The sequence below is a fragment of the Mytilus edulis genome, chromosome 11 (assembly GCF_963676685.1).
Source record: "Mytilus edulis chromosome 11, xbMytEdul2.2, whole genome shotgun sequence".
NCBI classification, from domain to species: Eukaryota; Metazoa; Mollusca; class Bivalvia; order Mytilida; family Mytilidae; genus Mytilus; species Mytilus edulis.
Window position 1 is genome coordinate 62,856,993 of NC_092354.1, and position 20,144 is coordinate 62,877,136.

Sequence of the window (20,144 nt, forward strand, 5' to 3'; positions counted from 1 at the left end):
TTTGATATTTTTCATTTAAATGCAATATATTTTTTTTATTTAATTGGTATATTAAGTCCAGATACATGTATTCATGACGTACTCTGATGCTATATCATTTTTTATCTTTCTTGATCCTCAGAGACGTTGCAGGAAGGCAAACATATTTTTTTTAAAGCTTTCCAGAACGTTACAATTATTTGGAAGAAGCCCCCTTTTTTTGCTACATGTGAAATAAAAATCACCTAACTACGACAGCAGAATCAGAGACCCACACAAACAGACCTGAGCTGTGATACTCCAAAACTAAGCCTTTAATAAAGACAATTCGGGATAAATTGGAACCAGTTACTAACCCCTGTTACAACAATAGTCCTATGACATAGGACTACACTGTATTAAAGGCGTGAATTTATATTTTGGACTAGCTATAATATGTGCTCTCATGTCTTATGATCTCTTATTTTGAATATCAATTTACATTTAGGATTTGTTGCTGAGCTTTTTTGACTGTTTCCATCTCTGAATCCCTTTTTTTCAAGCCCAATAGTAATTCAATAAATAAGTGTGCAGGGCATATTTCAAAACATTTTTTTCTTCAGGACTTTTAAATGATTTACTTTTCAATACTGCATTGGGAAAAAAAGTGGGAGGGGTGTATACAAGTAATTTTATTTTGTGATACAGTATATAATATAATTATAATGATTTGTATCCAACAAATTGTAGGATTGTACGTTTAGCTCTTATCTAGATCGTTTCTATAATTCTATATTTTTTTAGTTTTTACAATTTCACTCTATTCATTATCCTTTGATCTCTATTATATTTGTCCTAAACATGCGTGCAGTATTTGTCAATACATTTGTAGACATAAGGTAACCAACAAACAATTAACGTATTCTTTAAATTTCATCATTTCTTTATTACGTTATCAGGTTTGGTCCCGCCCTTTATCTTTTTCTTGCACATTATTCTCTCTATGTAAACCCAATTCCTGTCCTGATAATTGGTGACACATGCATAGCATCATGCGTATGTGGTTATTAAAACAAGAAACATATTCAAATTACAATTAAAAACCAAATGTTCAAAGAACAATTGAAGGTCTTCCCACCAGTAAGGATCTATTTTGATATGAAATATTAAAATTTAGTTTAAAATGTTTATTCCTGAGTCAAATGACAGCTTATTGTACGCTTATTCAAAAAATATATGGTTTCTATACAAAAAGATAAAAATAAGGGAGATAAGTGTTTACTTCCGGTTTGAAAAATGTTAATTTTGGCACTGATTCCAAAAATATATGGTTCTATATACTTTTGTTTTCATTTAATACGAAAAAATATCTACTTCCAGTATACAAAAAATCACTTCCGGTTCGATTTTTCAAGTTTAAATGGCTAGCAACCTAACGCAAAAAGTCCCATGGCTTCATCATGTATACATATGGGGTAAAAGCGAAGATAAAAATCTAGAACGTTAAATTTACCTATGACCTTGAGCTCAATTTCAAGTTCATAAACCAAGGACCTCAAATAAAAAGACTTAATTATATGATAAATGAGTTATATCACCATACGTGTAAATTTAAACATAATTGGGGAGAAAACTCCCATTAAAGGTATCCGTACCCTTTCAACTCAAATTTACCTGTTACGTCATATCGCAACTAACAATTCTATAAAATATTTTGTCGATATCTTATTAGAGTTCTGAATATTAGTGATAACAAACTGAAATCAAAATTTTAAACATGACCTTGACCCTTGACCTTGACCTCATTTTCATTTTTATGGATCAAGGACCTCAAATCAAGAGACCCTAGGCCTCTATAACTTATGGTTTTCCGGTTAAAAATACATTTCACTTATATCAGATACAAAAGGAGAAATAATTTTCATATGGAATCTTTATACGGCTTCGGTCAAAATAAAACAGAACATCCTAAGGATATAACGAGCAATTTGATAAAATAAATTTGTCGGTTTCTTATACGGTTGCGAAGCCTTAGCGATAACAAGAAAAAACAGTGTTCAGGGAGAAAACTCTTATATGGGAAAGTATTCGGTTAAGCCGTGTCAGTTTAAAAAGCGTATAAACTGTTCGATATCATATTCCAAATATCTAAGCGACATCTTGCGAAACAAAAAAAACAGCTACTTCCGGTTTACAAAAGTCACTTCCGGATTGGTTTTTTAAAAGTCATTTTGTTTGTTACCGTAAGCACAGAGTCATATGGCTTTATGGTGTATAGAAATGAAATTGAAGCAAAGGTCAAAATCTAGAACGTTCAATTAACCTATGACCTTGACCTCAATTTCAAGGTCATTGACCAAGTACTTCAAATCAAAAGACCCTAGATCTCTTAAATGTATGTTTTATAGGTCATTTCACTTTACGCATGATTCTAGATATAATAGGGGCGAAAACTCCAATTTATTGTCTACGCATCCTTTCAACTCAAATTAATAATTTACAACATGTTGCAACTAACAATTTAGTCAAAATGGTTTGTCGATATGTTAAAAAGTTTTTGAAAATAAGTGAAAATAAGCCTAAATCAAAATTTAGAATATGACCTTGACCTTTGACCTTAACCTTATTTTCATTATTTTGGACCAAGGATCTCAAATCAAAAGACCCTAGGTCTCTATCACTTATGGTTTACCAGTTATAAATGCATATTCTTATATCAAACATAAAAGGAGGGGGGACTTTCATATGGAATCTATATACGGCTTCGGTCAAAATAAAACAGAACATCCTGAAGATATAACAAGCAATTTGGAAAAATAAATTTGTCGGTTTCTAATACGGTTACGAAGCCTTAGAGATAACAAGAAAAACAGTGTTTGGGGAGATAACTCTTATATGGGAAAGTCTTCGGTTAAGCAGAGTTTGTTTCAAAAGCGTATAAACTGTTCAATATCATATTCCAAAAATCTAAGCGACATCTTGTGAAACCAAAAAACAGCAAAGGACAAAATTTTAATAATCAGAAGAAATCCGAAAGGTCTTTCCACGGAAAAGTGGAAAGACTTAATGATAATAATAATAATATTAATAATTATAATAATAATATTAATAATAATAATAATATTTATAATTAAAGTTCAATTCTTCTTGAATAATTGATAGGTCTTTCCTTTCATATTGTTTTAATTATACTGTCATAAATAAACTGTCATATATATTTATTGATTGATTGGTTGATTGAATGATTGGTTGATTGCTTGATTTAGGGTTGGATAGGGTCCCTTGAGACAGGCGAAAAAAATACAAATGAGACCTTGGACCTCGTATTAAACACATGATACGGAAACATGCATGGATGCAATGATTGATTAGTTGGTTGGTTGATTTAATGATTGGTTGGTTGATTGGTTGACAATTTAGTTGGTTGGTTGATCAATTAAACACGTTGGATAGGGTCAATTTAAACAAGCAAAAAAGAAAACAAATGAGAACTTGGACCCCGTATTAAACACATTAGACGGAAACATGCATGAATGCAATGCTTGATTGGTTGGTTGATTGATTTCTAAGATTGATTGATTCATTGGTTGGTTGGTTGGTTTGTTGGTTGGTTGATTGATTAAACACGTTGGATAGGGTCAATTAAAACAAGCGAAAAAAACCAAATGAGACCTTGGACCACGTTTTAAACACATGAAACGCAAGCATGCATTGATTGATTGATTGATTGATTGATTGATTAATTAATTGAATGATGGATTAATTGATTGATAGGTTGGTTGGTTGGTTGGTTGGTTGGTTGGTTAAACTCGTTGGATAGAGTCTCTTGAAACAGGAACGAATGAGACCTTGGACCCCGTATTAAACACATGAGACGGAAACATGCATTGATTGATTGAATGATTGATTAATTGATTGATTGATTGGTTGTTTGGTTGATTAAACACGTTGGATAGGGTCAATTCAAACAGCGTAAAAGAAACAAAAAAGATCTTGGGCCCTATACATGCTTTATTAAACACATGAGACGGAAACATGCATCCACTGATTGATTGATTAATTGATTGATTGATTGATTGATTGAGTGATTTATTGATTGATTGATTGATTGATTGATTGATTGATTGATTAAACACGTTGGATAAGGTCAATTGAACCAACGAAAAAGAAACAAATGAGATCTTAGACCCCATATTAAACACATGAGACGGAAACATGCATGCACTGATTAATTGATTGATTGATTGATTGATTGATTTATTGATTGATTGATTGTTTGGTTGGTTGGTTGGTTGGTTAGAATTCAAACACATAAAACTCTTTAAATAGTGCCAAAATACCATAATTTGCCTCTTAGTACATGACCTTGACCTTTGATCTTGAGACCTTCGTCAAGGTCATTGCTCTACAATGTCATTGCAAAAGACCCTTTGGGTAAAGGACCTTTTGTTTAAGAGTTTTGCCTAATAATTGATTTTTATAAATCATCAATGGGGTTACATGTATGTCCCCTACATGATGGTAAAACCAATACAGTCATAACGTAACAAAGTTGTCCCTTGAAGTACTAAGCATTTTTCACTGCTTTAATTTTCTGTATCTATAACCATTCAAGAATTATAGGGAAATCAAAGACATATGAAAATCTAAATGACCTTTGACCTTGACCTATATTTTCAAGTTATGGTCCAATGAACTCAAATCAAAAGATCCGAGGTCTTTACAACTTGTGGTTCATGAGATTCATATGCATACCGAAAAGTAAAATATTCAATGGGAAATAACTCCTATAATGAGTCACTGGATCGCTTTGGTTAAAATTATTTGAAGTTGCGACATCTGGCAAGGAACATTAATAAAAAAAAACATTTGCCGCTAAGTCTTATAGTTTATGAGCCTGGAGTAGTAATAACAGAGTTTTTTGTAATTGGGTTGATAACTTCTATAAGGTAAATAGTACACTTTGGTGCCCCAATACAAGAAAGCTTTTATGTATCCGATACTTCGTACCAAAGATCATTTTGATATGTTGCGTACTTTTCTTGACGATTGACTTTGAAAACGGCGGAAGAAAAAGAATAATAATTAAAAACCAATTGTTCAGAGAACAATTGAAGGTCTTTCCATCAAAACAATGTATTTTGATATGAAAGTTGTGAAACTAAGTTTAAAATGCCATTTCAATCGTCAAATGATAGCTTCTAGTACGCTGATTCCAAAAATATTTGGTTTCCATACATTTTTTTAAATAAGGGAGATAATTTGTTACTTCCGGTTTGAAAAATATTACTTACAATTATATTTGAATATCAACTTGACACTGATTCAAAAAATATCTGGTTCTATATACTTTTATATTAATAAAGTACAAAAAATAGCTATTTCCGGTTTACAAAAGGTCACTTCCGGTTGTTTCTTTCAAGGTTAAATGGCTTGATACCTTTTTCCAAAAGTTTCATAGCTTTATCATGTATACATATAAAATAAAAGCAAAGGTCAAAATCTAGAACGTCAAATTAAGCTATGACCTTGAGACCATTTTGAAGGTCATGAACTAAGGACCTCAAATCAAAAGACCATAGGTCTTAATTATATTTGGTTAATGACTTATATCACCAAACACGTATTTTTAAATACAAGAGGGGAGAAAACTCCCTTTTACGTTCAACATGCCCTTGCAATAAAAATTTATGTGTTACGACATGTCGCAACTAACAATTTAGTAAAAATAATTTGTTGATATCTTATACGGTCTTTGGATATAAGTGAAAATAACCCAAATTCAAATATTAGAATATGACCTTGACCTTTGACCTTGACCTAATTTTCATTTTTTTGGACCAAGGACCTCAAATCAAAAGATCCTAGGTCTCTATCACTTATGGTTTATAAGATAGAAATGCATATCACTTATATCAGATGCATAAGGGGAAATAACTCTCACATGGAGCGGTCATATTGCTTCGGTCAAAATAGGACAAATCATGCAAAGGATATAACGAGCAATTTTGTAAAATAAATTTTTCGTTATCTTTTACGGTTGCGAAGGAGTTGTGAGCACAAGGAAAACAGTGTTTGGGGAGATAACTCCTACAAAGAAAAGTATTCGGTTACGCAGGGTAAATTTCAAAAGCGCATAAACTGTTCGATATCATATACCAAATATCGAAGCGACATATTGCGAAACAAATGTTTATCGCAAGAACAAAATTAGGCGGAAGAAAAAAAAAATAATTAAAAACCAATTGTTCAGAGAACAATTGAAGGTCTTTCCATCAAAACAATGTATTTTGATATGAAAAGTTGTGAAACTAAGTTTAAAATGTCATTTCAATCGTCAAATGATAGCTCCTAGTAAACTGATTCCAAAATTATATTGTTTCCATACATTTTTTTTAAATAAGGGAGATAATTTGTTACTTCCGGTTTGAAAAATATTACTTCCGATTATATTTGAATATTTACTTGACACTGATTCCAAAAATATCTGGTTCTATATACTTTTATATTAATAAAGTACAAAAAAATAGCTACTTCCGGTTTACAAAAGGTCACTTCCGGTTGGTTTTTTTCAAGGTTAAATGGTTTGATACCTTTTTCTTAAAGTTGTATATCTTTATCATGTATACATGTAGAATAAAAGCAAAGGTCAAAATCTAGAACGTCAAATTAGGCTATGACCTTGAGATCAATTTCAAGGTCATAAACCAAGGACCTCAAATCAAAAGACCATAGGTCTTAATTATATTTAGTTAATGACTTATATCACCAAACGCGTATTTTTACATACAAGAGGGGAGAAAACTCCCTTTTACATTCAACGTACGCTTGCAATCAAAATTTACATCTTACGACATGTCGCAACTAACAATTTAGTAAAAATAATTTGTTGATATCTTATACAGTCTTTGGATATAAGTGAAAATAAGCTAAATTCAAATATCAGAATTTGACCTTGACCTTTGACCTTGACCTAATTTTCCTTTTTTGGGACCAAGGACCTCAAATCAAAAGATCCTAGGTCTCTATCACTTATGATTTATAAGATAGAAATTCATATCACTTATATTAGATGCATAAGGGGAAATAACTCTCATATGGAGCGGTCATATCGCTTCGGTCAAAATAGGACAAATCGTGCAAAGGATATAACGAGCAATTTTGTAAAATAAATTTGTCATAATCTTTTACGGTTGCGAAGGAGATGCGCTAACAAGGAAAACAGTGTTTGGGGAGATAACTCCTACAAAGAAAAGTATTCGTTTACGCAGGGTAAATTTCAAAAGCGCATAAACTGTTCGATATCATATACAAAATATCTAAGCGACATATTGCGAAACAAATGTTTATCGCAAGAACAAAATTAGGCGGAAGAAAAAAAAAAAATAAAAATAATCAGAAGAAAAACAATAGGTCTTTCCACAGAAAAGTGGAAAGACCTAATAATCAGAAGAAAAACAATAGGTCTTTCCACAGAAAAGTGGAAAGACCTAATAAACAAACGAAATACAGTAAGGTCTTTCCATTAAGAAAGGAAAGACCTTGAGCAGCAACCATTTGATTTTCTTGGGGGGGGGGGGGGGGCTATGGTTTTGTTTCCAGTTTTTGGAGAAAAAAATAATTTGTTTTTGATTCTGAGAAAAAAAAATTGTTTGTTTCACCCTCAGCTGCCACTATATTTGTTTTTCGTTCATATTTTCTATATAAATAAGGCCGTTAGTTATCTCGTTTGAATTGTTTATATTGTCATTTCGGGGCCTTTTATAGCTGACTATACCGTATGGGCTTTGCTCATTGTTAAAGGCACTACGGTGACATATAGTTGTTAATTTCTGTGTCATTTTTGTCTCTTGTGGAGAGCTGTCTCTCTGGCAAACATACCACATCTTATTGTAATCAATGATTTGTTGTAAAAGATTTAATGACTGGAGAATTTCAGAAAAGGGATCAAAAGAGGGACGCAAGATACCAAAGGGACAGTCAAACTCATAAATCTAAAACAAACTGACAACGCCATGGCTTAAAATGAAAAAGACAAACAGAAAAACAATAGTACACATGACACAACATTGAAAACTAAAGAATAAACAACACGAACCCCACCAAAAACTAGGGGTGATCTCAGGTGCTCCGGAAGGGTAAGCAGATCCTGCTCCACATGTGGCAACCGTCGTGTTGCTTATGTGATTACAAATCCGGTGAATAGTCTAATTCGGTAGGTCACATTCATGAAAGGGAAGGGGATTGTAGTTACGACGTAAGGAACATATCCGATAGTATTTGTGAAACGGTTATTCCATAACAGTCAACCAACTCGTGATGGCGTCCGAAAAATTTACAAAGGGATGATTTCAACTTCACCATTTGGAACTCTTGGTTTAATAGCTTTTTGTGAGCAGTAGCCCTCTATCAAGAAAATCATGATAGGAAATGCAAGCACGGGAATATCGTATCAATTCGGAGACATATACCCCGTATGCAGGTGCTGCTGGAATGTTGCTACTTAGAAATGGAAAGTTCACAATTGGAAAGCTGAAATCATCTCTTTTGTCGTAAAGTTTTGTTTCAACCGCCCCTTATTGTCAATTTCTAGATGTAAGTCAAGATATGAAGCCGACGTAACTGTATCTGTAGTATTCTTTATCTCCAATTCGATGGGATAGATGCGTTCCATTCAAAAGTCAAAAGGCATAGGTACTTTGGGACAGGACAGTTGATTTTCTAGCCCGGCTCCTCCTTTTCCCCAAAAAAATTCCCCTTTGTTTTCTATTAATTCTAATAACACATGGATAATTTTAGCGCTTATCTGTATATATTATGTACATTCATTACTATAAATAAAGTGCATTTGTTTTTACTTGCAATTCTCACTTTACTAATCGATCCACGGGCCGGCGGTCATTGATATATTATACAGACTCTCTCAATTAATTAACTATGTGACCATCGTGGATAGTTAACTTGAAAATGGTATCAGATAAAAAAAAATACACTTTATTCGTAGTATATGTATGTTCAAAGTACAAAGAAAACGCAAACCGGAAGTCTTATCTGACTTAAAATTTCGTCCAATGACGGAAATAATATTCGGACGCCTTTTTTCTCGTGTTTCTCCCAAAATAACTCAATCTGAATAATCATATGAATGGATGACAAATGCAACTATGCCATGTACCTATAGGACATAGAGGCATGATGATTAATTTATTGTGGAAAGAAGAGAAGCGACACACAAGGTCTTCTCGTTTAATAGTATAGATATTGCTTGCAACCTAATGCAAAAAGTCTAATAGCTTTAACATGAATACATATGAGGTAAAAGCAAAGGTCAAAATCTAAAACGTTAAATTAACATATGACCTTGAGCTCAATTTCAAGGTCATAAACCAAAGACCTCAAATCAAAAGACTCTAGGTCTTTACTTTATATTGTTAATGAGTTATATTACCAGACGACTGATAATAGATATAAAAGGGGGGGAAAACTCGCATCCAATGTTTACGTACCCTTTCAACTAAATGTATGTGTAACTACATGTCACGACTAACAGTTGTGTGAAAATATTTTGCCAATATCTTATAAAATTTCTAGAAATAAGAGATAACAAGCCAAAATCAAAATTTTGAACATGACCTTGACCTTTGACCTTGACCTTATTTTCATTTTTTTGAACCAAGGACCTCAAATCAAAAGACCCTAGGCCTCTATCACTTATGGTTTTCCAGTTAGAAATACATTTCACTTATATCAAACAAAAAAGGGAAAATAACTCTCATATGGAGTCTCCGGATAGCTTCAGTCAAAATTGATCAAATCATCCTGAGGATATAGCGAGCAATTTGGTAAAATAAATTTGTCGGTTTCTAATACGGTTGTGACATATAATTAATAACAAGAAAAACAGTGTTCGGGGAGATAACTGTTACATGGAAAAGAATTTAGTTACGAGGTTTCAGTTTCAAAAGCGTATTTACTGTTCGATATCATATACTATATGTCTAAGCGACATCTTGCAAAACAAAAAAACAGCGAAGGAAAAAAAAGTTGGCGGAAGAAAAAAATAATAATCAAAAGAAATCCAATAGGTCTTTCCACGGAAAGGTGCAAAGACCTAATAATCAGAAGAAATCCAATAGGTCTTTCCACGGAAAAGTGGAAAGACCTAATAATAATAATGATAATTATAATAATAATCAGAACAAAATCAAAAGGTCTTTCCACGGAAAGGTGGAAAGACCTAATAATAATCAGAAGAAAACCAATAGGTCTTTCCACGGAAAAGTGGAAAGACCTAATAATTTACCGTATGCTTCGACTTATAGATAGATGTCATTAGTCCCGGATCATGTACTAAAATAGGTCTTATTAAAATACAATAGCATTTTAATGATTATTATATATATATGTATATATATTTAACAATGGCATTTTTTTAGAAAGGGTAAGGGCAAGGCGTTTTTAAATCATATTAATTGGGTGCGGTTTTTTTTTTGTTCTTCGGTAGTGAGTAAGAAGTAGTCCATTGCTGTTTTTTTGCATTGGGAAGATCTTCTGGCTCCTTCCACCTCTTCTTTTTTGATAGGTTGTTTAGACTGCAGAAGAACATGACAAACATATGGCGTCGTTTAACATATAGCTCTTCAACGGTTTCGGTACTTATACATCTTCGGATTTCAAATGTTTCGCTTTGAGCTTTCCGGATGAAGGTAAATCCAGAAAAGCGCTTCGGACGCAAGAACTTATTAAACGTGTTGTTTTCAATTTTTTAGTCTAAATGACATTAATAAATTAATGAATGCAGATATATTAGAATGTGAGCTGTGTTATAAACGTTTTAATGGTATGACAGCCTTAGTATGACATCCCTGTAGGACGATAAGCTGGATAAATATAAAAACTACACCGTTAAGCGAAACTTTTGTTGGCATTTACATGGATGTTTAGAACTGTTTCCTATAATGATAAATACAACTAACTACTATGAACATTAAAAATCTTCATATTTGTTCATTAAATTGTCTTGGGTTAGTAAGGAAAGAAAAACGCTTTAGACTATATACATGGATTCAACAAAAAAAGTGTGACATTTAAATGGCACGAGAAACCCATTTCTAAAAAAATATTGTAACAAGAATTAATAATGAATTTCATGGAAAACACCACCGCAGTCTAGGCAAAACAAACTCGAGAGGTGTTTCTTTCTTTATAAGCAAAACACTTGATTTTAAACTAATAAATGAATTTTGTGACGATGAAGGAAGAATAATTTTAGTTAATTCAATAGAAGTTATTTACTTTATTAAACTTGTATGCACCAAATGACGTTCACGCAAGGAACACCTTCTTTAAAATAAGTACATGGTTTGATTGAAGAGCACAGTCTTGGTGCATTAATTGTAGGAGGAGATATGAATGACTTTCTCTCTAGTATAGATACAAAAATCAAAATCGTCATAAAAAGTAAATAATCTTAAACAGGTAATTAAACATTTAAACTGATAAACATTTGGAGGCTATCAAATAAAACCAAAAAAAAAAAACAATACACTTGGAATAGAAAAATTCTACAAATGAGGCGAGTAGAATTGACTTTTTTATAATAAGTTCACAAGTACGCATGCTGACGGTATCAGCTGACATCAGACTAGCTCTAATTTCAAGTACAGACCACCAAGCTATTTCTTTAAAATAAAATATTTATTCAAGTAATCGAGGAAAGGGTTACTTTAAAATGAATAACAGTATATTAGCTGACTTTCAATATCATGAAATAATAAATAAATTGATCGATAAGTATGAGAAAAAAATTAATAATGAAAATCTTCTTACTCAGTGGGACTTGTTCAAAATTGATACCAGAGACACTACACTTAAATACTGTAAATCTAAAGCCAAAGAAAGAAAAAATAAAATCAATGTTTTGGAAAACGAAATTAAAACTTTAAATGAAAGGTTAGATACATTGCCCACGGACACAAATAATAATCTTTCTGATGAAATAAAACAATTAGAAAATGAACTAGACAATATATACTCATTAAAGGCAAAAGGGGCCCAAATTAGGTCAAAAATCAAATGGGTTGAGGAAGGTGAAAAAAATACAAAATTCTTTTTATCTTTAGAAAAACACAGGCAGTCAAAAAAATCTATTAATAAGTTATTGTCCCAAAATGGGGATGGGGAGGTAACTGTAGATCAAAGTGAAATTCTCAATATGAGTAAAGAATATTACAAAGTCCTTTATAAAAGCTCTAACCCTGATACTGAAATCTTAAAGTCATAGATTGAAGGTACAAACATAAACATTCTTTGACATCTTCCGAAAGTAGAACTGGTAGATGGTTAACATCCTTCATTTTTAAAATGAAACTAAATAAAACACCCGTAAACAGACAATTTTGGCCAAAACTAAAGAACATAGTTTTGAAAGTCTCTTATACTTGTTATGATAAAGAATCTTTATCTAATACCCAAAAGATTGGGATTATATAATTATTTATAAGAAAAATTACCCTTTGTCCCTGGATAATTACTGTCCAATAACTTTATTAAATATAGATGTGAAATTAATAACATATACTTAAGCACAAAGACTTAAAATAATCCTACCATTAATAATCCATAGAGACCAAAATAGATACATAAAAAATCGCTATATAGGATTTAATGTGCGTCAAATTCAAGACATTATAGTTTATTCTGAAAATTTTAATATTGAAGGAGCTATATTATTTATTGACTTTTCTAAAGCATTTGATTCACTGGAATGGGATTTTGGAATCATTAAAGAAATTTGGGTTTGATGAATCATTTCAGAAGTGTGTTAAAACCCTATATTATGACATAAAAGGATGTATCTTAAATAACGGGTGGATTTCAGAAACCTTTAACATTGCGCGCTGAATTCGACAAGGGTGTCTTTAAGCGCATTATTGTTTGTTTTATCAGTTGAATTACTTGCTTGCCCAATAAGAGACTCTAATGATATAAAAGGAATACAAATCAACATTGATAAAACAAAAAACTCATAATCTAAAAATTTTACAATTAACAGAGGACACAACTCTTTTTTTAAAATCTAAAAATGAAATAAAGCATGCACTTAATATAATTGAAACCTTTGGATCGCTCTCTGGACTCAAACGCAATAGAAACAAACCAGAAGGTATATGGCTAGGTAAAGTTAAACACCGCAAGGACAAATTTGAAAACATTAATGGGAAAAATAACTTAAAAAGTCTTGTTATTTATTTTGGCTCTGACAAGAAAGAATGTCAAAAACTTAATACAGGAAACAGTTGGAAAAATCAGAACAAATAATTAACGATTGGAAAAAAAGGTAAAATCTCTATTATATATTGCAGCACTAATAAATCTGTGCAAAGAAACTATATTTAAGTTTAAGAAGATGATATATAATTTTTTTATGGGAGGGTGGTAGTGAGAAAGTTAAACGCTCAGTGATAAGTAAAGATTATTTAGAAGGGGGGTTAAACATGACTGATCTTGATTCTTACACTGAAGCAATGAAATAAATTTGGTTAAAAGACTAACAGATGAAACTTGGGAAAACTGGAAAATTATTCCAGTGAGTTTGGGGTAACAACCTAATATTTAAAATGTATCTGGGTTCTCATAAATCATTAGAAAACATAATAAGAGACTCTAATGATATAAAAGGAATACAAATCAACATGGATAAAAAAAAAAAAAAAAAAAAAAAAAACTCATAATCTAAAAATTTCACAATTAGCAGATGACACAACTCTTTTTTTTTAATCTAAAAATGAAATAAAGCATGCACTCAATATATAATTGAAACCTTTGCATCGCTCTCTGGACTCAAACTCAATAGAAACAAAACAGAATGTATATGGCTAGGTAAACTTAAACACTGCAAGGCCAAATTTGAAAACATTAATTGGGAAAATAACGTAAAAAGTCTTGTTATTTATTTTGGCTTTGACAAGAAAGAATGTCAAAAACTTAATACAGGAAACAGTTGGAAAAATCAGAACATATAATTAACGATTGGAAAAAAGGTAAAATCACTATCATATATTGCATCACTTATAAATCTGTGCAAAGAAACTATATCTAAGTTTAAGAAGATGATATATAATTTTTTTATGGGAGGGTGGTAGTGGGAAAGTTAAACGCTCAGTGATAAGTGAAGATTATTTAGAAGGGGGGTTAAACATGACAGATCTTGATTTTTACATTGAAGCAATGAAATAAATTTGGTTAAAAGACTAACAGATGAAACTTGGGCAAACTGGAAAATTATTCCAACCAACTATTTCAGTGAATTTGGGGGTAACAACCAAATATTTAAAATGAATCTGGGTTCTCATAAATCATTAGAAAACATAAAAAAAACCTGCCTACTTTTTACCTAGAAATCTTAAAATGCCTATTTGTAGCTCTTACTAGGCAACCATATTCATATATGAAACCTTTCTGTCCCCCACCCCAACAAATAAATCAACATCAAATTGTTTTCCACTTATTTAACACAAGTTAAAATTGATTGTTTGTTGCTAATTTTTAACGCCATGTGACAAATATTTCATGCTTGTTCAGGACAACACGAGTTTAGAAGTCGTGTATATAATAGAAAAAAGAAGACAGGGTATGATTGCTAATAATGCAACTATCCACCGGAGTTCAAATATGAAGTTGATGTAAGCAATTATAGACAATCGTAAGGCGTTCGACAATGACAAAAACATGATACTGTAAAGTCGTCTATAAAAGGCCCGACATGAAAAATGTGATCAATTCTAACGACCGAATTGTACATAAAAAACAATTTACAAAATATCAAATATGAGTCGAGACATGAACCAACGACAACCACTGCATTACAGGCTCCTGACCTGAGACAGTTAAATAAAGAATATCGAAGGATTGATATAAAGACGAAGATGTGGTATGATTGCAAATGAGACAACTCTCTACAAGAGACCAAATTACACAGAAATCAACAGCTATAAGTCACCGTACGGCCTTCCACAAGAAGCCCCCGAAATCACAAATGTAAAACAATTCAAACGAGAAAAAACGGCCGAATTTGTGTACAAAAAAGGAACAAAACACAAATACATGTATGTATTACTGTTGCTCTGATATCTTTCGCCCCTCTTTCATGATTAGTTTTACTATTACTTTGTGATCACATCAGATGTTGAACTGAATAAATGAATAATAAGTTCAAATGCCTTAATTGATCTCCACTGAATTATTATAGATGTCTTTCCTCCTTCCTAAGACCTGACTTATAACTAGCAACACGGTATGCGTCCAGACACTGCCCGTTCGGATGACTTTTTTTGGTTTGTACTATTAGTTGATGAGAGTACTTTTTAGTGTTTTCTGTTATGTGTTGGTTGTCTCCGTCGTTTTGGTGTTCTCGTTTTTGTTCTCAGTCGATTAGCAATTTGTATGTATATATGTAGGACTCGGTATCGCGATGGTCACGCTGAAGTGCGATGGTCTACGCTGAAGTGCGTTGGTTAACCCGCTGAAATGCGATGGTGACATTTTATGACGTTAACTTGTTGATAACTACACGGAGGAGTGATGGTGGTTACGTCAAAGTGCGATGGTCTAGCTGTCTGTGATATAGAGTAAAAAGCAAAATGTACATGAGATGATTAACTGAAATATCATTATTTAAATTTCACCAAAGTAGCCGCTAGCCTCGCATTTGAAAGATTTTTTAATTTCTGTTAATTCAAACCAAAGATTTTAAAATCTACATTTTGTTTTAATCTATGTTTAAATTTGCCAATTATTGATACGCAGTAGTATGGTGTCAGAAAATATGATAATCACGGTCATTTTATACTGGTCACTTTATTATGCTAATTAGTTTAGCCCGCGAAATGTTAGTCCGTGCAATTTACCTCGTGTGGTTTGGTCATTTGAATTCAAACCTTACACGGAGCTTGACCAAAGCTATAGAATTTAAAACACAGAAGAAAAGATGAGTATTCTTTTTTAGTTTTAGAATTAAGCAACATTTTATGAAAAATAATAGCTCAACAATTTAAACTGTTAATCTGGTTTTTCTTTCTTAAATAATTTTAACTTTGTTAAATGCTTTAAATAGTCGTGAACTTTTTCTTTGGTGTTATAACTGAATTTAAATTCTATCATTGCGTAAATTGTCAATCTTTTCTTGGATATTATTTTATATTTATATTTGTAAATTGAGTAGATGGTTATACTTATTGTGCGAGTTGTTACATCTAATTGTTTAACTGTCTTAATACGCTAATGAACATTTACCATGTTATTTATTCTTAATCCAAATCCAAATCTTGCAGCGCGAAGTAACCGGTGAGTAAGCCACATATTAATTTCAACATAAATGTATATATAAATTCTTTTTAGTCCTAAATATGCATGAAATAGGTGCCACTGGACATAAAGAAAACAATCTATGAATCCAGGTATGGCAACGAATGCTATTCACATTCAATGCATTTTGAACTTCAGTCCTGAATGAGATTGGTTTACAGATTTCACTGTATAAATATTGTAACTGATATACAGATATGAATTTACTTTACTTTTATACATACAAGTATTTTAATTGTGATCTGATATAATTATTTGTTTGAAATTTCTGGAATAAGAATAATGTTATATTATTTTCATTGTTTTTCAGTGCAACAGGTATTTTAGTTCAGTAGAATAATTGTTAAAAGGTTGTTTATCTTTATTTATAAGCATTCACTATACATGCTATATAAGAGTAAGAATATTTCATTAAATGTTAATGAAAAGGGAACATTCTAAACTATCTTGACAATACAAAGACAGATGACATATTTCAAAACTTTTCTTGTCTCTCATGGTACAACGGAATTTTATAGTTTTTTATGTTGTACTGTCACAGGTCAGGGGGGATTGGGCGCCTGCTAACATGTTTAACCCCACCACATTCTGTATGTATGTGCCTGTCCAAAGTCAGGAGCCTGTAATTCAGTGGTTTTCGTTTGTAGATATGTTAAATATTTGTTTTTCGTTCATTTTTTGTACATAAATTAGGCCGTTAGTTTTCTCGTTTGAATTGTTTTACATTTGTCATTTCGGGGCCTTTTATAGCTGACTATGCGGTATGGGTTTTGCCCATTGTTGAAGGCTATACGGTGACCTATAGTTGTTAATTTCTGTATCATTTGGTCTTTTGTGGAGAGTTGTCTCATTGGCAATCATACCACATCTTTTTTATACACACACACAAACATATACATTTGTATATAAAGAGTAATATTTCATATTTTGTTTCTTTACATTCAAATGTTAATAAAGTTTTACTTTACATTTTCAATATACCAACTGATGCTCTGAAAAAAGGAGTAAACAAAAATCGTCATGTTATGTGACTTTGGACGATAGAATTTCATGAGAGTGGTTGACATTTTCATGCTTTAAGCTTCTATTTTGACCAAAAAACTTAATATGGAGGATTGAAATTGACTAACAAGATGTAAAAGAAGCAAAATAAACAAAATCTATAACCCAAATGATTAAAAAAAAAAAAAAAAAAATAAAAAATATATATATATATTATTAATTTTTAAAGAGAGGCAACAGTTTTTCCAGAGTAGTGAAAAATTACCATTTTGAAAATTTGCTTTTTCTTCGTTGTTATTATGTGTATTGATAAAAGTGAAACTGTTTTGAAATGTCTTCACAATGCCTTTAAAATGAGGTCAAGTTTTCTTAGATCAGTTGATTTAAAAAAAAAAATCACTTTCCGTACCTAATGAATCATTTCTTTTTGTAAACTTTTGCGAGCCATCAAGGATGTTAGTTGACTATTTAAATATATATACTTTTCGATTTAATTGTTTCATAGTTTTCATGTATTATAGTCGATTATAGGATAGGAATATTTCTCATTAACGAAGGCCACTTCAATTGATATTCGGTAGATACAATAATTATTTTCTTTAATGACTTTCGTTATCAATATGATATTATCATTATGAATATACTTGAAATATCTGCCACTGGACATAGACAGCCACAATCAAGCATTTTTCTACTTTGGTTATTGCCATTGTATCTTAATACTAATTAGTCAATGGTAAAAATTGAAATATTTGTATTTCAATATTGATTCAATTGTTTAATTAAGGGATATAACATTGACAAATGATATACTATTTTACTAATGCATTGACTAACAATGTAATTATTTGTTTAAGCCAGTATGCCGAGAGGAAAAGGGGAGAGGGTGCTGCCAAACCGTGCTGTACGTAGGCAAAATCAAATACAGCTACCGGTAAACAGAAGGCTTCGCCCAAAGAGAGCTGAAATTGTAAGACAAATTATAGCCATTCCACAACCGCCGTTAATACCACCACAACAGCCATTAATACCACCACAACAGCCATTAATGCCACCACAACAGCCATTAATGCCACCACAACAGCCATTAATGCCACCACAACAGCCATGAATGCCACCACAACAGCCATGAATGCCACCACAACAGCCATTAATGCCACCACATCAGTTATTGCCACCACATCAGTTATAACCACAACAGCAGTTATTACCACAACAGCCGTTTGTACCACTACAGCCAATTCTACAACCACAACTCATTTGAACTTCAAACTTCCTCAGCAGCCCGCTGAACAACAAGTTCCTGATCAGGGATGTGTACACCCAGGGCAGCCCACAGCTCGTAATTCTGTACAAAACGGTGAGATTTTAGTTATACCTACTAGTAATGATGTTGATGTGTTTGTACCACAAAAAAATATAAACCAAATATGGAATTTAGAATATGTTGATTTGGCACAATTACTTTACAAAAACATTTTGTTTCAAATATTGATCAACCGAAAAAAGTGCTCGGTTTTGATGAAGATGGAGACATTTTAATTGACAGAAACAAATATTCAAAAGTAAATCATTATCTTACTTAAGTGAGTGGACTGAAGGGTTTTTAAATTATATGAAAATTTTATTGCAAAGATCCCCGGAATTGGCAAATGAATTGATTAGCGATACATGACGATTATAAGGGGGTGTACCTTTTGAGAACGTTTATAAATGACATGCAATTTCGATTTAGAAAAGCTCGTGATCATATGCGTGCATGGGACGTCATTGATGGGCAGCTATGGCTTCAGTTTATTGCAGTAGGCATAAATCATGTTCCACAGACATCTTCTTATACTTCTCACACAGTTATTAGTCCTTGCTACGATTATAATTTTAAGGCCGTTTGTACTCGTATGAATTGTGTATACAGCCATGAATTCATGTATAAGATGTAGCCAGTTCCATCCTTCGATGTACTGTACAAATTATTCATAAAACAAGAATAATCCTCGAAGTTCTGTAACTTCGGACTATTCTGCTCTTAGGTATCAAAACTACCCTAGGGCACCTGATGCAAACAATTTTGTACCAAGGTATCAGTCCAGTGCTAGAGCAGTCAAACAGGTTTTTGGATACACATGGAAATTTTAACCCAAAGACTCGTTTTTCGATAAATAATTTTAAAAGATTTCCCTGTCAGCAGGCTAATGTTCCACGGATGCAATTTAATCATTTCAAATTTTATAATTTTGTTTACAGCTTGCAATCACAGTATGATTTTTGGTATTTTTGGTTGTACCCCTGTTAATACTACGGTTTAAGGGAATATGTTGACTGACTACCCCGTTAAAATATTGGCAAATTTATTATATAATGGTTTTAAATATGGTTTTCGAGCACATCATACAAGCAAAACATTAAAGTCTGTTTTACATGATACAAATTTAGCTTGGAAAAATCATGAGTGAATTGAAAATGGTAGAATTGCGGGGCCTTTTTATTATCGACCTATTTCTAATCTACGTGTTTGGAAATAATTTTAGAAATTATAATGGTATTTCTTATATTTTGGGTGACAAGTGGTTGTCGAGTTCTGTTTTAAATCTCTTTATCGGTAGTGCAAGAGTTATTCAAATACTTGGCTTACGTATCAAATGGACTAAATTAATTTCAAAACTTTAAACATAAACTAAACCTGTATGACGTATGGCCATGCCCCGTTTCACATTTAGTTAATAGTAGCTGACATGTTTAAGGATGCATATTCTTATTCCACTGGGAATGCGTACCTTTCAGGCATTAGGTTTAATCATAAGATCAATGGTTTATTGGAC